Genomic DNA, 15,112 nt, shown 5'->3' with positions numbered 1-15,112 from the left:
AATGTATAAAACCCCAAATCAAAAGGTCAAACTGTGGACTTGATCTCTCAAGTCACCTGTGTGGCCCTCTTCCAAGTGTACTTTACTTCTTTCTGCTCTAAAGCTTTTTAATAAACTTTCTACTGCCCTGTTCATGTCTGACTAACTATCTACTGTAACATTTCAGACCTGTACAGACTCGTCATGCCAACAACAGGATGTTGGTTAAATAGTGGAATGATATCATGAAATGATCTATAGCAATTTAAAACAATGTTGAAAAGAATATTGGTGCAGAAGGATGCCTCAATATATCATTGCTAAAAAAAAAAAGAGGTTAAAAATGATGTGCTTTGTATGTTTCAATTGTATTAAGAGAAGTATATAGATACACATGTGTATATGAAAATCAACCTGGAAAAATGTACCATAAAATCAACTGCACTTATTTCTGGGTGGTGAGTTTTATGATTGCTTAGCACTTTTTTCTAATTATCTACATTTCAAAATTTCTACAATTACATATATATTTCTATGTAAATACATATATTTATGTTTGTTTCAAATATTTATATTTATGTTAGTAAAACACAAAAGGTTTGATTTATATAAATAAATATGAATATGCATGGAAAGCTAAGTCACTGTATGATCTGACAATGATAGCAAGTCAAGGAGCCAGAGAATCTGACCATGACCAAAACTAGGTGTTGCCTCCTTCAGTACCCATTTCACCACCTTCCCTTAGTTTTAGCACCCTGATTTTTAGCTGGGCACATTGCCACCTAGAATAAAAGACTACATTTCCCAGCTTCCCTTGCAGGTGGTCAAGACTAGATTCATGACCATCGAGATGTAAGTGGAAGTACCATGTGGGACTTTCAGTAAAGGACATAGGTTCACACTTATTTTTCCCTTTTTCTCTTCATTGTCTGGAGCCTCATGTGCCACACAGGTCCATGACATGAAAGCCATATGCTGAGGACGGCAGAAGAGAAAGACAGCAGCTTAGGTTCCTTGTGATAGATGAAGACCCCATGTCAGCTTTGGATTGTTTATCTTTACCTTATTTCATATTTCAGAGAAATACATTTCTATGTCATTTACATCATTGTTATTTTGAGGTTTGCATTATTCTTCAACCAATCTTGGGCTTATCTAATATACTGACTAATTGTGTTTGTGGTTGGTTATTGCTATCAAATCAGAACTGTTTACTGAAGGGCTTCTTAAAATAAGTTATCCAGAAAAAGAAAATATTTGGAGCACTATGAAAACCACACTTTCACATCTACACTAGCATGCTGAATTTCTTGGATTTGTAGGTGATCTCTCATTAGTGACTTTTTTTTTGATACAGCCCCCAATAAGCCTACAAATACATGACCTTAAATGTTGATATAGTCAGTTTTGAGGGCATAACTGCCAAATGTAATGCTTAATTATAGAAAAGTAACACATTAAATGGATGTGAATAATGGTGAAAATAATGAAGTTTTAAAACCAGTGAAAATATAGCTTATTAAAATACAGAGGCCTTCAGTAAATACATTTAGGGAAAAGGAGCCTATTACTAGAGGAAAGTTCTTCATCTGAGATGCATACGAGCTTGTCTAACCTGCTTTATTTTGTTGTTGTTATTGTCGTTCTGTTTTTTTTTTTTTTTGACTTTGAACAGCCTGAAGCCATGGTTTTAAGTCTGCATCTGTAGTGATAAGTGGAAAAGAGGGATGAGGAAGGGGCTTTACTGGCCCAACCAGAAACAGAAACTAAGAACCCATGACTGAATTCTCACCCTTGAACACCCCTGATTCTGTGAATGACTTTATGACCCTGAGAGAAAAATTGTATTGAACTCCAACACAATCAATACATGGATAGGCAAGTAAGGTATTTCTTTAGTAATAGTTCATATTGCTGCAAAATTAAGACAATGTAATTTGTACCCTGTGAATATACATGATCAGCCTATTATTCTCTTTTAGCAACATGAAACTTATTCTCTCAGTTTTCTTCATGTGGCTAATTTGTAGAACAGAGGGATAGGGTGCTTCAGGGATTCAAACCTTGATGATGATGAAAACTATTTTGTTAACATTGCCTCTGTAAACACACTCAGCATTTCAAAACAATTTTTGAAATGGCCATGAAGATATGAGCAATAAAAGAACACACAGCATTAATTCCTCCCACCCCCAAAAGTGTAAGACATTATTAGAAGTGAAGTGAACAGAGTAAGAAAAGGAAAAAAACAGTTTAGAGTGATACTTTTTCTTTCTTTCATTTTTCTCTTTAATCAATGCAAATATTCATGTTTTCATCTCTGTAGGATTCTTTCCTTGCTGCATTCCACAAGCCCAGAGAAACTTGCTGGAAGTCATACAAAATCCTCTCCTACTACCATATTAGGAATCAAAATGTGTAGCAGAAACCCACTGCCAAGCCGAGATAATCAACAGGGAATGTCTATGCCTTCAAGCCAAATGAGTGCAGAAAAATGATCAAGGCAGCAAAGTAAATAACAAAACTGAAAACTGGCTTTAGATTATGGTCTTGTCATGCACCCCACTCTCTAATAAGGCTGTTCTAGAAATTTCTCTACCTCTAGGCCATTCAGGTATAAGAAGCTAGTAAGGTCTAATTTTGCTATGAATAAAATTCACTCTAGGTCACAAACAGAACAAAGTGAAGTAATATATCTTTGCCTTATTAACGATATCAAAAATTTTGTGCAGTTGCATGGCTTTTAAATCCTCTACCATAATACCAAACTGATACTGCAATACTTTAAAATTTAGACATACTTTTTTTCAAATTTTGAAAAAAGTCTGTGAGTGTGTGGCAGTTACCAGAAAACTTTCCAGTTACATTGTTTTTGCTCCAAGTGAAATTGGTTAAGATTAATTATATTTTCCTTTTTTAATACATGGCACTTGATCCATCATATTCGTGGCTAGAAATAAATTTTTAATTAATATTTGCACCAAATTAATAGATGTTTCAAACCACAACATGGTGGTTCTGGAATTATAGCAAGGGACAGTATGCTGGGTTATATAATTAAGGCTTAGCAATTATCTAGTGGATTAAACAGACCATTGTGGAACTAACTGCTTGCTTTATTAAGATGGTAATGATTACACCTGAGAATGTAATGCTGGACCGATGAGAAATTTGACTTTGCTGCCACATTTCTTGAGTTTTAAAGGAGGCAGAGGTAAGAAATGAGGAGATCAGAGAACAGAGTTTCCATAAATCAGTACCACAGATGACAGGAGCATGGATAAGTGCATAATTGTAGACTCAGGATAAAGCAAAGAATTTAGAGCTATTACAAAGTAATTTGTGTGCCATAACTCTCCGGGAAATTATAATTATCAGAGAAATAATAGACTCATAGTCAAACAGCTTCTGACCATATTACTTGGAAAAAAAAAAAAGAAAGAAAAGGAAAGAAAAAAATGTGGTCTAGGAAATTTGGAGGCGCCAGGACAAATTCAAAGAAATGACCTAAAACCAACCAAAATGTCCTTCTTGTATTTTTATAGCATGTCATAGTTTACAAAATGAGTTTTCCTGGCTGTTATCTTACTGAACGCTTTGTAAAGTCTGTGAGGAAGACTTCTTTATTCCCTGAATCCACATGAGAGCATGGGCTGAATCACCTCGCTAAATGACTTGCTCAAAGTCTCAGTAAGAATGTGCACTGGATCTCCGATCCTTGCTCCTTCCAATAAACCCACTAATGCCAATCTAAGTGGGCATATCAGCTTATTTCCTGGAGGGCTCCTCCCTTCCTCTGCAGTGAGACTTAGTAAAAGCTCCCCATAGTGTTCACTTGGTCGTTCAGCCTTTAATTTGAGCAATTTCTAATTCTTCAATAGTTGTGAGATTCAGCAAGGTCTGGGATCTTGGGCATATTATTTAGCCACCTTGGCTTTGGTGAGGCAAAACTGCAGTCCAGAATCGACAATGAACCAATAGGAAATCCCCTCTGTTAGGACTAGAAAGGGCTGCCCAAATCCTTGGCTGCTACTGCCATCTCCTGTTCAGAGTAGCTCACCCAGGATTGCCTGTGCATACATTTGCTTTAAATTCAAGTGTAATACCCAGGATAAACTGATTTCAGTGAGAGTCAGGAATATTCCCCATGCATTTAAGGTTCTCCATTCAGCCTCTTCTCGAAGCAACATCTTTTGGTGGTGGTCAGTGTTAGAAGGCAGTTTGAACAAGATTAAGAGGATAAAACTGTTGTTCTTCTGGGAAGAAGAGGTCACAATACAGTAGTGATGTGATCAAAGATGGAAGGAAAGAAGACAGCAATGTCCTTCTCCTGCGAGTATACCAGAGTAAGGACAGCCACATCCACTCTAAAACTATAATGTTCTTTGCTTGGACTGTGCGTAAGAGAGTTGCAAAAACCATAGCAAATTACATCCTCTTCTGATTTCAGGAGGGGCCACCAAATAGTCTTTGATGTATCTTAGAGTCACAGACTCTGTGCTGTAGATACATCCCACCTAAAAGTGAGGTCAAAAATTGGGATGGAGGTGATTCACAAAGAAGACTGTATCTTCTCAGAGCTTAGTATTTGCATTTCTGAGAATGTGACGATCAGAGCTATCCCAATGGTATGACAAATGGGGACAACTGTCCCAGGTCTCAAACTTTTCTTTGACTTCATGGCTTCCCAACGAATGGTGGTAGCAACTCTAAAGGGTGGCTAGATCACTCAGTTGTGGTGGGGAAGTGAGACGAAGGCGTGGTGGTACTATCATTCGATGCTAAAGAATCATGGTCCTACCTCTCTCATCAAGACCTTTACCATACTTGTAGGATGGCATCTTTTCTTCTCAAAACTGGAAGAGACTACTCTTATGAGTCTATTTTCCTTTCAAGGTAGTTCCTGATGCTGAATTTAAGTTTGTTTCACTCAAATAATATTAGTGGTATAAGTACACAGAGTATGATTAGTCATAAGTAACAGATCATCCCGGGGGAGTTCTAGTGATAAACCCAGAGAAAAGAGTGTATCATGGAGGATAAAAAAGAATACAATTTACTTATTTGTCAGGGCCTGTGCTAAGCACTGTCACATGCCATCTTAATACTTACTATAGCTTGATGAAACAAGCATTATTATCCCTTTTTAACAGATAAATAAACTGAGGCTCAGAGCCATGAATTAACTTGTCCAGGGCCATAGGGATAGTAAGTGATAATGGCAGGATTTGAATCAAGGTCTTTATGACCTCCAAAACAGGGTAGTTCACCTCTACACCAGAATAATAATGGCTGCAGTAATAAAAATAGCAGACATTCCGGGAGTGCTGACATGTGCCACACACTTTTCAAGGACTTTCAAATATTAACTCACTTTCTTTCTCACTACAGTTCTGTGAGGTAGGTGTTATTGTGATCAATATTTTATTGAAAAATACAGAGAATTTAAGCACTTCCCCAAGATTACACCACTATTAAGTAGCAGAACTGGTATTCAAACCCAGATAATCTGACTCTAAGCCTGTGCTAATTGGTGAAAGCTATCAGTAGCAGCAACTAGAGATCAGAGTGAGTGACACTTAGGTGCTCAGTGTTCCTAACATCAGTTTTCTATCACTGACTAATGTGGACAAGACTTTAAAAAGTAGCATGAGAATAATGATAGTGCTGGATCTGGTTCTAGGTTTATTTCTTGGTTCTCTTCAAACCTTTTGGGCTAAGTTAAGGTTCATTTCTGCTGCCACCAACTTGGGCATGAGGTTGATTTATGTAGCAGAATCTTTGGAAGTTTCAGAGAGTGTATAGAATAAGGTGGAAATCAGGCCTATGACATGTAACCCTTAGAAGCTCAGAGGCACTATCTTGCCCCAAGGGTCACCTCTATGCTTGAGATAGTGCTTAACCTGCAGCTACAGACATACTAGTCACCACAGTGCAGTGCAACTTGTGACTGTTGTTTAGGAAGTATCTGACCACCTGTCCATAATGTTTTTTCTTTCATGAAAGGTATTACAAACTAAGCCATCATAAGAGGATCCATTACCTAGACCTTCTTGTTCTTATGACAGAATTATATTAGCAATGCTCCACTTGGTCTTACTGACTCCCTTTCTCCTCTTTCATTTCCATATTAATTTTTTTAAACCATTACTTTCCTATGTCATTCTTGTACTTAAAAGCCAGCCATGATGATCTTGTCCCGTTAGTTCTCATTTAGTCTTTTAGATAAAAGTGGCCCTTTGACTCTCCAGTTAATAAGATCTAAGGAAAGTCTGAGTGGGATTTCTGAGAAACCCTTTGCTTTACTGATAAAGAGGAAAAACTTGGTTGGGACAGCCACTGTCTTCAATTGCACCATGAGGAGACAATCATGGAAACAGAGGCCAACATACTAAGGATAGAGGAGCTGAAAAGGAGGAAAAAACACAGGTCCCTGATGGCATCGTAGAGTAGGCAAACCAAAGGTTGCATTCTGACTTCTTGTTATGTGAAAAAAGTAATTCCCAAGTTGCCTACTCTACTGTTTACAGAGGATTTTCTGTTACTTGCAGCCCAATGTGTTCTTAACTGAAATAGATATTGCTTAGGGTATACCCCAACTGTGAAGCCTTGAGGGCAGGGGTCTATGATTGCTTGTGGTCAGACATTTATTTGTCAAACTTCAGTATAATTCCTGAGATATAGCAAGGGTCATAAAATGTTTGTTTAATGATTTATTTTTGTATTTCCCATAGCTGGGTTGATATTACTCTAAATCTTCTAAAATTCTAGATAAATTAATCAATATTTAAATTATAATCTTTTGATTAGGAAGGCATTCATTGAAAAATCTGTAAGAACTCCAGGTAATATTTATTTCTGCCTGTTTGGAATTTTGGGGTTTAAAGATTCTTATGAAAAGTATACTTTTGATTCTATGAGCTTCTATGATTTAAGTAAGTGCTAAGATTGCACAAGAGTATATGGAGGCTTTGCAGATTTCATTTGATCAAGAAGAAATAAAAGCAAATCCAGATCAAATATCTCCAATGCTTTAGAAAATGCTAATGACAAACATTCTGTTTATTTAAAAATGATAGAGCACTAGCTTCCAGCAATGGGACTGCCCTTGTTCATGTGGAAAAAGACAAACATCAACTTCCCAATCAATGGCCTGCTGGTATAATTGCTCAGTGTGAGAATGTTCTCTATTCCATCCGGACACAGTTAAATAACGCAATTTTCAAGTAGTTCTGAAGCTTCACTCACATACAGGCTGCCTTAATGTATTAACCTCCAGGTTGTCATTATGTGACAATGTCACAAAGAGGGTACATCTAGATCCAAGTCCAATAATCAAATATGCTCCTTGACAATCTTTTTCTTGATAGCTGATATAAAAAATTAGGCTCCGCAAATAAACATTTTTTCCCTAAAGGCCTGGGGAATTCTTGTCGTATAATTTACATAAGTAATTATGAGTGTTAGCTCTCCTTGCATTATGCAATCTGATCTAGCATCTTATGTGCTGAAACCTACGCTAGGCAAGTCACGTAAGCTTCGTGGATGTAGGCTTTACCTTTAGTTACATGTACTTGACCACTAAGTAGAATATATGCTCGGATGAAGCTGACTTCTCCAGATAAGTTGGTTGTGTGTATGACTGTTCACAGATCTGACCATCCAGCAAGACTTGGAAGTAACTCACAGGTGAATTAAAACTTCTTGCTCCTGTGGCTGTACTGTAGATTCTCAAAGAACATGGGGGAGAGTCTTGTTTAATGCTGGTGTATTTGCAAATGCTACTTTTGTGAGGGTGTGGAAGGTGTTTTGGGACATAATATAAATTACATTCTTGCTCAAAAGTGGCCACTCAGTAGTTCTATTTATAGTTTTTCATTTTTAAGAAGAGGGTAGAATGAATTTTATTAAGTACCACCATTATAATTTAGTCTGCCATTCATGGGAATTACATAAGGTAAGGAGGCTTCCAACCAGACAGACAGCAATTAGACTGCTCTGGTATTTGATATATTAGCTTTATTGGGTACTCACAGTTTTGCTTTTACCCTGTGAAATCTGTACTCAGAGGCCAAGTTTCTTTGCAGTGTTGTGGTGCTTATCCTTGGAGCTCTGGCTTTGTTTTCAATTTATAAGAGTAAAATAGATCCAAAGCTCACTTATAAAATACGACTTATCTTGATATATTTAATGAAAACACACAGATTAAACAATATTTACACCCATGTTTGTTGGAAAACTTCCTGGGTGGCGTCATTCTTGTAATAAAGCAACTTCTAAGAGAGTTGTTTTCAAACTTTAGCCTTCATTGGAACCACCAGGAAGGAAGGTTTATTCACAAATTCCTGGGCCTCACTTACAGACTCAGCAGATTTGGGGTGGGGGCTGAGAATTTGCATTTCTAACCAATTCTCACATGATACTGATACTTCTGGGCCTGGGCCTATACTTTGAGAATCACTGCTTTGAGAAATACATCTGCTATTTATCAACCTCCCCATGTCTCTGTCTCTGTCTCTCTCTCTCTTTCTAATATCTAGATCATAATAAAACCCACTGAGGTATTTTATGGGTGAAATTGTGTCCCCTTAAATTCATATGTTGAAGTTGTAACCCTTAGCACCCCAGAATGAGATCGTATTTGGAGACAATGTCTTTAAAGAGGTAATTAAATTACAATGAGGTCATTAGGTGGGCTTTATCCAATCAGTTAGAAGCCTTAAGAGAAAAAAGACCTCCCCTGAAGAAGAGGGAATTTTGCCAGCAGAGTGCCTTTGGACTGAACATCAAGTATTTCCTGGGTCTCCAGTCTACTGGGCTACTCTGCAAATTTTGGACTTGCCAAACTCTAAAATTGAATGAGCCAATTCCTTAAGATAAAGCCTCTCTCTCTTTCTTCCTCTTTCCCAACTGCCTCTTCCCCTGACCCCCTCACCATTGGTTCTGTTTCTCTGGGGAATCCTGAATAATAGAAGGTCTTATTCCCATTCAGGTTTTGGCTGAAGCATGAAGATACATCTTTCCTTATGAATGTCTTCCAGAAAATAAAAGCAGTGGGGACCTAACTTAGTAAGTTTGGCTTTTCTCATATACACCCGTCATCTAATGACTTATTATCATTTATTCAGATGTATTAGATATTCATGGTATATGGGGCTATCTTTCCTCCTGAAGAGGACCCAACTGGTTCTTCGTTATGGGAACCATGCTTTGAATTGCTTTTGCAATAGGTTTGTTCATGGTATTATGAAAAATAAAACAAAACAAAAACTAACTGTATCTCTCCAGTATGTAACTGTTAATCTGGACTGTGGTTTAACCAGAAGAGCTGATTCAGGTCCTTAATATGCTGAGGAGTCACATGGAGTTTCCTTGGAGGATTTTAACTAATGAATGCTTTACAAATATGTCAGTATGGATGGATATGGTGTCTTATTATCCTTATTTCTATTTTTCCCTAAGCCCTGTCTCACACACTGAGGATTTAATGAGCTTTCACAGAGATCTCTACATCAAAACGGCTCTTGAGCAGTCCTCAGCTTTACTGAGCTTGCTCTCTTTTCTTCTTTTGTTGCAGTTTTTTTCCTGCCGCTGGCATCGATGTGATTGAATGTAGGGGGCTATTTAGGTTTGCAGCACAGAGGAAACACCTGCGAAAATCTGTTTCTTAGGCTGCCCATCCAAGAGTGGTATTGTTCAGGCTGCCTTGTGTTAAATTAGCTTGAAGAACAGAAATTAGAGCCTTCAGAATTGATCAATCCTAGATAACTACTGTGAAAAATATTTTATCAAACCTGAAACCCAGATTTTATCTCCCAAAGCTTGAAGCTTTGATTTTGTGTTGAGACTGGGAAATTGCAAAAGTTTACATGGCAGCACTTACTGGCCACGTGGGACATGGCAGCTCCAGAAAGTAGCCTGCACTTCCAGGCAAGAGAGGAGCTACTGTTCCCAAGAGGTTTGCGTGTAGCATTATGGAAACTTTTTACGGGAGAAATTTCTACTATCTGAGCTTGCGATGGGTGGAGTGTAGATTGACTCAAGCCAAAGGGTCAACTCCTGTCAGAGGATCTGTGAAGGACTCTGAGATTCTGAAAGTGCTAAAACACTCACTAGGCCAACAATGCTGGCTTACACAATCAGTAAGTCCCAGAGCAGCCCACCTTCTTAATCTCTTTCTTCCTAAAAACGTTTGAGTTTTGGCCTAAAAATGTTTGACTTTTGGTGGCTTATGCCTCTAATCCCAGTACTTTGGAAGGTCAAGGTGGGAGGATTGCTTGAGCCCAGGAGTATGAGACCAGCCTGGGCAACATAGCAAGACTATGACTTTACAAAAATGAAATAATTAGCCGGACATGGTGGCTCCTGCCTGTAGTCCTAGCTACTTGGGAAGCTGAGGCAGGAGGATCTCTTGAGCCCAGGAGTTAGAGGCTACAGTGAGCTATGACTGTGCTGCTGCACTCCAGCCTGGGTAGCAGGGTGAGACCTTGTCTCCAAAAAAAAAAAAAAAAAGTTTGAGTTTGGATGAGTTTTAATTATTATCTTTAATATCATTCTTCCATGTGGTAATCTCCTTTATCAAAATGAAGAAAACTGAAAAGTAAAATTCTTTCTACAGAAATTCATTAGCCAACCAAAGCACTCATAAAAGACATTTGTTCCAAAGTGGAAGGGGCCAACTTTGATTTTGTAATAGGCTGTATTATCAAGGGGGCTTATGTTACTAGCTTCATGAATACGAAGTGAAAGCATTATGAGATTATTATGGCACATTTTTTTTTTTAATTGACACAGGGTCTCGCTTTGTCTCCCCAGCTGGAGTGCAGTGGCATAATCATAGTGCACTGCAGCCTGGAACTCCTGGGCTTAAGCAATCTTCCTGCCTCAGCCTCCCAAAGTGCTGGGATACAGGCGTGAGTCATTGTGCCTGGCCTTATGGTACTTTCTTGATATTCGGTATGTTTGAAAGCTGATAATTGACTTGATTCTAGTTACTAGTGCTATTCAACTTTGTCACCAGTATTCCATTGGCCCTTGTTTAACATTTTTATTCTACAATGCAATTTGATATGTACTATAATAACAATGAAAGGCAGATTAGCCAGGCAGCATTATGTCCACCTTACAGGTGGGTCATAGACCCAAGGCACTGAAAAGGTTTATTTAAGATCATATTGTTCAATAGAGCCAACGCCCAGATGACATGTCCCTAACTGCTAGTACAGGGTCTCTCAATGATTATTTGAATCTAAAAATTACTGTGATATTGTTTAAAAGGGTGAATGAAACTACAAGAGATCTGTATTCTGCTTTGGGATTAGATGTTTTGTTCTTTTAGTTCATGGATGGACTCCATGGAAACCAAATGCACTACCGAGGCTTATGAAAACATGGCAATAGCACAGGCAACAGTGAGTACAAAGGTGATCAGAACAACACCTGCCTTTCAGCAATGTGCCCTCAGTCTAAAACTTACTATCAAACATGGCGTGGTCTCATTTGTTATGTTCTGCCGGATGTTGTGTTTCACCAGAGGTGATTAAGACAGCTACAAATTTCCATAGCTCTAATTTCTGTCCTGCTACTTTCTGGCAAGCAGCCATCAAATTATCCCCTTTGTGTTTTTCTGCCTTCTAAAAAACTGAAAACGCTGTCTGATATGGTCATTTTTTCAGTTTCTGTCTGATACACTCTAGGATTAGCAGGGAATTTCATGGAATGCAGTTGACAGGGAGATCAATAACTGTAGAAGCCAGAAGTTCTAGGAAGATAGGAAAAAACTTATTTTGCAGGCAGTAGGAGGGGAGACGTCCTGAGTACTGGGTATTGTGCTTGATTCTGTGCATATATCATCTCATTTTTCCATCCACAATAGCCAGAAGTAGGTACTATTACCTTTACATTTTGATGAAATCGTGGCTCAACTTAATGACTTGCCATGGGTCCTAGTACCTACTTTTTTCTATAGTTTATACTATGTCCATAAACATAAAGGATAAGTTAGGCATAGAGGAGTGAGAAAGCCGAGCAGGAAGTTTGAACTTGAAGGAGAGGGAATGACTAGTGTATTCCTGGAGAAAAAGTGAAGTTCCAAGAATAGGACTAGGTATATTCCAGTCATCTTGGCTTTAGAGAGAAAGATGCTCAGATAAGCTCTTTGCATTAACTCAAGTCAATTTGGTTTGTCCAGCAGAGCTGTATATGTATATGGTTAAAGATCTCTAGAAGCTTCTCTTAAATGATATTGTACTTGTGGATATAACTGATTAGCTTGAACAATTTTATTCCTTAAGAAAAGCAGAGAACTGATGAGCATCATTTTTACAAGTGGTACTCAGGGTGTGGCCCTATACCAGCAAGGTCAGCATCAGCTGGGGACTTGTTAGAAATGGAAATTCTTGGGCACCACCCAGACATCTGGGAGTGGGAAGGGAAATCTGTATTTTAACAAGACCTCCAGATTATTCAGAAACCCCAATGTTTCAGAGCCACTTCTTTACTCTGTAATATCTTCTACATGAGAATTTTAATTTATTTGTATATTAAAAGGTGCCTTTAAAACTAAATCCATCAGCAATCATCAAATGAGTATACTTGACAACAATTAGTCTGCTTTTTCCCCTAATACGTTATGGGAGATGGGATAAATGTAGTTAACATAGACTGTTCCGAGTATAAACAAAGCCAATTTAAGTTTGATTGGAATTATATTTTTGGAAATATATTTGAAACATATTTGAATACTTTGACTTACAGGAAAATTAAATACAACCTCTAAATAACAGGAATATCATATCTGAATTTTTATGTTATCTTTTATCATAATATTCCTTGGGATTACCTACTGAAGACAGTGATTGGAATTTTGAAAGGCAAAAAAAAAAAAATTCAAATTACTGCAGATGACTTGTTTCAATGTCATATAACAATCTGCATCAAAAATAACAATATCAAAAACCCTTTTAAAACTTGAAAAGAACAAGGAAAAGATGAATATTCCTTCTTACTCATGCCCTAATCCAATCCCCTAAGAAAATAAATGTCACTGAAATAATAGGATTCTAAAATTGTAGCATTTCAAAGGAGACCAGGGACAACAATACTGGACTATGTATTAATGTTGTCAACATTGACTAAGCAGACAGAAATATAGAAGACTTTCTGAGACTACATGATTTATTTTCATCTACTGTACTGATTATTCGTATGGTCGTGTTGAGCTGGACAGTGACTCAGAGCAGGGGTTGGAGAAGAATCAGCTACAAGGGCCATGGCAAAAATACTGTAAAAGGAATTACTGTTGAATAGAAAATTGTTTGGCCCCGGTATCAGATTCTGTGCCCTCTCCTACTCAAAATGCATTATTTAAAAAACATGTCCATTTTATATATTACAATCATTTTCCTTCTAAAATAGCAATTTAGATGTTTTCCCAGAAAATTTTCCTCATCAATAAATCCTATTTGCAAATGTTTTGATACATGTCTACTGTTGACAAATTTTATATATGTTGATTTGTATAAGTTAACATTTATCATATTTTAAATGCATTTTAAAGTCTAAAAAGTATAAGGACCTTATTCTTGACTTCTAGAGTCAAGGACCATAATAAGGACCATATTCTGTTAAACGTTTACTTTATTCGGCACCTATTTACTGACTTCCTATTACATATTTTATGTCATAATAGACTTAACACACATGGGCCCCATATAATACTTACTCCTTGTTATCAGGAAATATAAAATTAAGTTGGCTAACAGTACAAAGCCAGGATAAATTAAGAATTAAACATAATAATTCAGAAGATATTTTAAGACAGTATTTAAAAGCCAAGTCAATTATTAAATATGAGATAACTACTGCTATGAACTCAGAGCACGGCCCTTAGTATTCTGTCTTCTTAAAGTATGGAATTCATTCAATAGCATTTGATCACATTTTCCCTGTTAGTTCAGAGGAGCTCAGCCTATGTTACAGCAAGAGCCCTCCTACCCTTATTCTGTGGATCAGACTGGCCTTTCATACTGAACACTTTTCCTGAAATATAACAAATGACAAATGGAATATAATTGGTGGAACAGGAAAAACATATGTAGAAATTAATTCAATTAGAAGGTTAACTTTCAGCTTTAAGCAGTGATTTGGAATCTAACGTTTGTAGCATGAATATAACCTAACCTCATTCGGTTACAAGACTAAAAAGCTGCACCAGCATTTTCTGAGAAACACAAAAATGTCAGGAACCTCAGTTCTGCATAGTGATATGGAATTTACAGTGGATAGTGGACAGCATGATGGAAACTTCCTGGATGAAAAGCTGTTTGGATTAGGAGATCACATATACTCGGAAAAATCTATCAGGATGCTTCCTTTTTATATGAATCACATCCTCCCCACATCTTTAAGTCTTGTAGCATAGAGCTTTTGACCTAAAAGAATGATAAAGAAAAACCATTATTTGTAAGACTTAGGTCATCAATTAGAATCTTCCCAGTACCCAGGTACCATCATTTTGCAGCATCAGGGATCCTGCCTCCAAAGTTGACCTCCTTCTTCAGGCCAACTTCCACACAGCAACCAGAGTAACATTCCAAAATGCAGGCAGATCTCCTTTCATTTAAAAACCTCTGATGGGCCACACATGGTAGCTCAAGCCTGTAATCGCAACACTTTGGGAAGCTGAAGTGGAAGGATCACGTGAGCCCGGGAGTTCGAGACCAGCCTGGGCAACATAGGCAGACTCCCAACTCTACAGAAAAATAAAATTATCCAGGCATGGTGGCACAGGCCTGTAATCCCAGCTATTCGGAAGGCAGAGGTGGGAGGACTGCTTAAGCCCAGGAGATCGAGACTGCAGTAAGCCGTGATTGTGCCACTGCACTCCAGCCTGGGCAACAGAGGGAGACCCTGTCTCAAACAAAATAAAACAAAATCTCTGATGGCTAGTTCCCTGGTGCAACTGGAATACAAGCAACCCCCTTCCGGTGGCCTCCAAACCTCTACACCAGCTGGTTCCTGCCTGCCTTTGAGACCTCATCCCTTCCACTCTCCCAGTGCTGGGCCAAGTTCTGGCCATTCCAGCTTCCTGGATATTCCTCGAACATATATAAAGTTTATTCCCATCTCA

At 37.9% G+C, this 15,112-nt stretch overlaps 1 protein-coding gene and 1 long non-coding RNA gene across 4 annotated transcripts in view; one reads left to right on the top strand and one right to left on the bottom strand.

Annotated features, from left to right (window-relative positions):
- Positions 1-15,112, bottom strand: part of SYT1 (synaptotagmin 1) — a 577,710-nt gene that overhangs the window by 39,869 nt on the left and 522,729 nt on the right. The gene's annotated exons all lie outside the window — the stretch shown is intronic.
- LOC129525958 (uncharacterized) overlaps positions 1-15,112 on the top strand; it is a 62,250-nt gene that overhangs the window by 43,377 nt on the left and 3,761 nt on the right. Inside the window, exon 2 of the long non-coding RNA XR_008670533.2 lies at positions 8,975-9,051. This is a non-coding gene — a long non-coding RNA (uncharacterized lncRNA). The remainder of the gene's footprint in view (positions 1-8,974; positions 9,052-15,112) is intronic.

Source organism: Gorilla gorilla, chromosome 10 (genome assembly GCF_029281585.2).
Source record: "Gorilla gorilla gorilla isolate KB3781 chromosome 10, NHGRI_mGorGor1-v2.1_pri, whole genome shotgun sequence".
Classification (NCBI taxonomy): Eukaryota; Metazoa; Chordata; class Mammalia; order Primates; family Hominidae; genus Gorilla; species Gorilla gorilla.
Note: the sequence above shows the minus strand (reverse complement) of the source record. Positions and strands in the feature narration are given on the sequence as shown.